The sequence below is a fragment of the Theropithecus gelada genome, chromosome 13, assembly GCF_003255815.1.
Source record: "Theropithecus gelada isolate Dixy chromosome 13, Tgel_1.0, whole genome shotgun sequence".
Classification (NCBI taxonomy): domain Eukaryota; kingdom Metazoa; phylum Chordata; class Mammalia; order Primates; family Cercopithecidae; genus Theropithecus; species Theropithecus gelada.
This window is the reverse complement of record NC_037681.1, coordinates 60934681-60940680: the sequence shown is the minus strand read 5'-3', so window position 1 is coordinate 60940680 and position 6000 is coordinate 60934681. Positions and strand designations below refer to the sequence as shown.

Genomic DNA, 6000 nt, shown 5'->3' with positions numbered 1-6000 from the left:
AATTTCTAAAGAACTGGGGTGTTAAGCAGAGCTTCAGCAACCCCCTAAGGGAGTACCTCTCCGCTATGCAGAGCAGTATTTATCCTCCACCTAACATTTAAGTCACAGATATCTGTCATTTAAACTATCCTTGACAATTAACAAATGTAACAATTAGTATTCTATTCATATTTACATTCTTTAACTTTTAAAAAATATTATAAATCTTAAACCATGTTCTAGAAAGTAGCTTAATGGGAACTGCCACAATACCCTACATGAGAAGCTGTTTAAAATAACGGCTTCTTCTCTCTTAGAGATATTGATAACTTTTACTCTCTGCTATCTTTTCCTTGAAGACAAATAATCCGAAATGTTAATCACTATTCCCAATTAAATAAATATGTAAAGTATGTATTTATTCATTCACATACAGTGCTATTCATCTGTTCAGTCATTCGTTTATAAATTCATTCATTAAACATTTCACAGGTCCCATATGCATGCTATCACTAGAATCTTTAAGGATGAAGACTCTAGTAAGGAACCATAATTGTCTCTCAGTTTTCATAAAGCTAGGTGAACCCATACTCTAAAAGCTTTATGTGAGAATCAGGTAAAAATTGGTTATGATCTAAATATTTGGAGAGTAGAAATGCCAATCTCAAAAGTGTTTTGGAAAAAAAAAAAAAAAAGGCATAGTGGCAGGATCATGGGGTGGGAAATGGGCCTAGCTGGAAGAATCGCTATATGTGTATTTTTATCATCCATGTGTTGGATGAAGCGGAGAGCTGCCAGATAGCTTCTTTTCGACAGCTTGGAGTTACTGTTGGGAACAGATCCATGTATGGAAGCGAAAGCCGAAAGGCACAGATAAGCTGAGATCCAGCTATGCAAACCATGTTTAGAGACACTTAAAGGACAAGCATCCCAGGTCCTTTCTTTCTGGTAAATTTAGAGAAGCCATCATACCGGGATCTTTTTTCACATCCAGCCCATGCGGACTGAGCAGCCAAGGCTTGACAGAGGTAGGTGCCGGGCTTTTGTGATGGAACTTATATAAAGGATCATTTGAAAATATTTCCTCCAGAGCCCTTGATGTCCTTTAAGGGAAGGTGCCAGATAATATTTTGAAAAGAAAAACAAACAAACAACAACAACAACAAAAGGTTGGGGCTAGTGACTAAGAGATATTTAACAGCTCTGCCTCCACAAGCCAAGGAAGCTTTGCTACGGAAGGAAAGTGACAGCACAGATTTGCTGCCAAATAAAATCCCTCTGCCCTGGGTCACTTACCATTTGGAATTTTGTGGATACAAGTCTTCCTCGATATTGCCAGCACCTTTAGAAATGAGCCACAGCTTCCGCGGGGTTCTGAGACTCACTGTGTATTTTAGGCTAGGGTAGGTGGGATTTGTCTTTTTCCTTGCTTGTTCTCCTCAAGCCAGCAAAAACTCGCATGTGTGACTAGTTCTTCCTTAGACATAGGAAGAGCTGCTTGTAAACCACATTATTATTTTTGGCAGCTGAAGTCATTTTTGCAGTTATTTCTCAGCAGATCGGAGGTTGATTACATCCTGTTCAAAGATTCTTGGGTTGTTTTCACAAACCTGGGGTCTTACGCAAGTCGAAGTTGCTGAAACCAGCTGTGAGCCCTGGGTTTTTCTCAGCACCTTTAAAATTTCGTCTTCTTTCTTTTTTTTCTACTGACTGAAAACTTTGGAACTCGAGAGGAAATATTTCCAAAGATTATTATCGTTTCGTCATCAGTGATGTTTTGGGAATAGATTGTGGCAGTATATCAAAAATTCTGTGTCTCAGGAATGCAAGGTAAAAGTGTGAATATGAACAGAGTAACAACACCAGTATCTATATGACTGTCCCATATTTTCTAGAATACAGATTAATCCAGCCAAATCATATCAATGGCACTTTGAAATGCAACTCCAGCTAATTACCAAATTGTAGTTATTAAATTAAAGCATATCTGTTAAAATTGTTAGCAAAGTCTGTGAACTCCTGGCAAACACAAAAGTCAAGAGAAAAAATTATAGGTCTTATCTATAAAATATGCATGTTTTGCCAAGATTAAATTAAAGAAAATTTACACAGGATAATGGAATTTAAACTCAAGATTTATTTTGCTGAGAATAATGTGTCCATAATCCAAATAAGATTTGAATCAATTCTTTTTGCTTAACTAAGTTTTCAATGCAGAGTATGAGTAGGAAAAAAGAAAAGAGACAAATGGAGAAGAAATATTGAATGTGACTTTCCTTCTCTGATGACAGATGTGACATGGAAAATTATTAATAAGCAAGTGAAAGAAAATAAAAATAATTTGTAATACTGATCAAAGAGATGTTCTCTGGATAACTTAGATGTCTGGGAAATGCAATTCATTTAACAGATACAGATGAAATGACTAGTTATGTGGTGGTTTCTTTCAGGCTGTGAATGTCCCATTATACCAAAAAGTGGCAGAGGAAGAGGAAATGTGTTTTTTATTTCAATAATGCACTATAATTATTAAAATAATTACAATACTAAAAGATTATTTTCATCAAATTATTCTTTTGTATGTCTATTGACATTGAGAGCACATTAAAATAACACATTTCTATATTTCTAAAATAGGCTATTTTACTTTACTTAAAAATACTAATAGTCTATTTGTGAGAGAGTTAGAAAGAGAGAGAGAATAAACGATGCCTTCTTTTTTTAAACTAACAGAGACAAGCTGTCATAACTTTTGCTAAAGTGGAACAGGCCTACGAAAAGATGGCTTTAAAATACTTAATTAAACACCACATACCAGCCGGCTTCTCAAAAGAAACAGCACAGCAGGAGTCTTTGCAATTTTCAAAATGTAAAAGGTTCACATAAATGATGCCGCTAGTATTTAGGAACAGATGCAATGCGTATATATCAGCTACTATGTTCTCGTTTGCCTACTGCCAAGTACATTTCAAGTGTGCACTCCTCATGAGAAATGTCTTTTGAAAACGAATTCAAGGAGCATAATATAAGTAATAGAGAATGACTTACTGCTAATTTTGTATATACTATGTCAACATTTATGGAAGAAAATTCATGACAGTCAAGTTGCTTGCCCTTGTAACTCATGACTTCTTAAGCATTTAGTGATGACTATACATGTAGAAAATCTTAAAGAAATAATATTTTGAGAGGAAAATTGAAGGTGTTGGTAGTCTTATGTAAAAAAAAATAAATAAATATAAAAAAAGATGGCTGGGCATGGTGGCTCACGCTTGTAATCCCAGCACTTTGGGAGGCTGAGGAGGGAAGATCATGAGGTCAAGAGATTGAGACCATCCTGGCCAACATAGTGAAACCCCATTTCTACTAAAAATACAAAAGTTAGCCAGGTGTGGTGGTGCATGCCTGTAATCTCAGCCACTCAGGAAGCTGAGACAGGAGAATTGCTTGAACCTGGGAGGTGGAGGTTGCAGTGAGCCGAGATCATGCCACTGCACTCCAGCCTGGGCGACAGAGCGAGACTGTCCCAAAAAAAAAAAAAAAAAAAGGCTGTTAATGATCTGTGTTATAGTTAGCTGAGGTATGAAGCAAATTCATGGTGGCTAAGTATGATGAAAAAATTTGAAATAATTCCGAATAGTATAGAGCACAGGTTGGAGGCTTCTGTCTACATGATGAGACCTGTCTGGATACCTGTGGGCCTGGTCTATGGTGCGACAATGACAGGAGGAGCAACCACTTTTTAGAGGATTTGACGCGGAAGAGTATTTCTGAATGTTGGGAGAGAGTTTGTATGAAAGTAAGAGTAGAAATGTACTCCTCCAGAAGCCTGGAAAATTTTGGCCCACAGAAAAAGTCATTATGTTTCAAGGGAAAAGATATTATTGGCAATTCTGAAAAAAAAAAAAAAAAAAAAAATTCCAAATCCCCTTGATCAGGTGATTAAAAACTGTGATACACTGAGTGGTCCCTGAGAGAATAGTAACGATTTTAAGAACGTTAAAAATAACACAAAAGGCCAGAGGCTAGCCAAAGGTACTGGTAAGGAATCTGAAGGCCAGAGAGGCTACAGGATTTCTCCAAGTTCAATCATTGGAAGGTGAAGGTTTCCTAGGATCCATTTCACTTGGTATTCTGATCAGATGTGATCTGCCCATGAAGATCCTTTTTCAATTTTTTATCTTAAAGTTATGTGACATTTTCAAGTCTCATGGCAAGGTATTGGAAGAAATTTGTATGCCAGAGAATTTTTGATAGTGGTTTTAAGGTTTGTGAAGTAATACAAGGGAAACAAATTCAAGAGGCACTTGGTACTGTTGAGGAGAAAACGGCCTCTCTTATCCCATTGATTTCTCTCCCTGATATGAGCCATGGTTATCAACTCTGACTGCACATGAAAATCACTTAGGGTAGGTGATGCCCATATTGCACCCCTGAGGAATTAAATATGTTAGTGGGGTCCAGACAAGGGTAATTTAAGTTCATTCCATGAAATTCTAATCTGCAACTAAGATTAAAAATCATTCCCTTTGTGCAATTAAAGAAAAGTTGTTGCCAGTCTAATTTATTTGAAAAGAGGAGTTAACAAAACCACAGCTGAAGATTAGGAAAAAAATGTCCTTTCTCCCAGAAGGATAATTTCCTTGGATGTTTTATTGATATAATCTTTGCTAACAGAGAATCCTTATTTTAAAAGTTTCAGCATGTTTAAAAGGAAGTGTCCTCTACAATAAAGGATTGATATATATCTATTTGACATCTATCATACTCCTTAGCCTGAATCCTATGTGAATGCTACCCATGATTATTGAAAGCTACAAAATATATGTATGTGACATTATGGTTCTTAACAACAGATACTAAATGAAATTTTCTATTGTTTTAGAAAATCATCAAACAGGCCGGGCGCGGTGGCTCAAGCCTGTAATCCCAGCACTTTGGGAGGCCGAGACGGGCGGATCACAAGGTCAGGAGATCGAGACCATCCTGGCTAACACGGTGAAACCCCGTCTCTACTAAAAAATACAAAAAACTAGCCTGGCGTGGTGGCGGGCGCCTGTAGTCCCAGCTACTCGGGAGGCTGAGGCAAGAGAATGGCGTGAACCTGGGAGGCGGAGCTTGCAGTGAGCTGAGATCCGGCCACTGCACTCCAGCCTGGGCGACAGAGCCAGACTCCGTCTCAAAAAAACAAAACAAAACAACAACAACAACAAGAAATCATCAAACAGACATCTTGAAAGGGAGTGTTAATTTTGGATAGCAACAATTTTCTAAAAAAAATTGGCACATTTATTCTAAAAAAGGAAAATCATGCTTTTTTTGACTTTTACCTTTCTAGGAAGTGCCACGAACTTCCTAAATTTTAAAAATGAAATCATACCTTAACAGAAGTGATGAGGACCAGGAAATGTCTTGAATCATTTTCTGAACCAGGTGTGTTTTAGGTAAATGAGAAAGAAGACTCCAGTGAATATTTATTCTGAGCAATGTGTTAGATTCCGATTAATAATAATATACAATAATCATTATAACTCTAGTTCCTTAATCTGCCCAGCAGCTTGCCTTCTGAGAGACAAAGTGCAGTTATATATGAAATGATTCTAAGAACCATTATCAATTGCAAGCTATTGTTGAATTTAATGCAAAGAAACACAAGCTATTGTTGAATTTAATGCAAAGAAACACAAAAATAGCAAACTATTTTTAAATCTTTACTACTTTTATTGCTTCACTTATATAGATAAAATACATTCTATGAAATAAAAAGTCTTTTTGTTGTTGCAGTTAAAATCCTAAATTCTAGATTCAGACAAATCTATGTTCAAATCCCAACTTTCTGCCATGCTGGGCATGTCACCTAAAAACTATCTTGGTATGTATGGAGCTTTTACTATTTTCCAAGCACACTTCTAAGCAAGTTACAGGTATTAATTTATTAACTCTGACAATTAACCCTATGAGATAGTCACCCATTTTACAGATGGAAACACTGACACACGGAAAAGTTAAATAATATGCCCA

The 6000-nt window shown here is 36.6% G+C and overlaps 1 protein-coding gene across 2 annotated transcripts in view; it reads left to right on the top strand.

Moving 5' to 3' along the window:
* Positions 1 to 920: 920 nt before the first annotated feature.
* Positions 921 to 6000, top strand: part of SLC8A1 (solute carrier family 8 member A1) — a 386248-nt gene continuing 381168 nt past the window's right edge. Inside the window, exon 1 of one of the 2 annotated variants that reach the window (XM_025354380.1) lies at positions 921 to 1007. The gene's annotated coding sequence lies outside the window, so the exon portion shown is untranslated. The remainder of the gene's footprint in view (positions 1008 to 6000) is intronic. The other variant, XM_025354365.1, reaches the window with a different exon arrangement.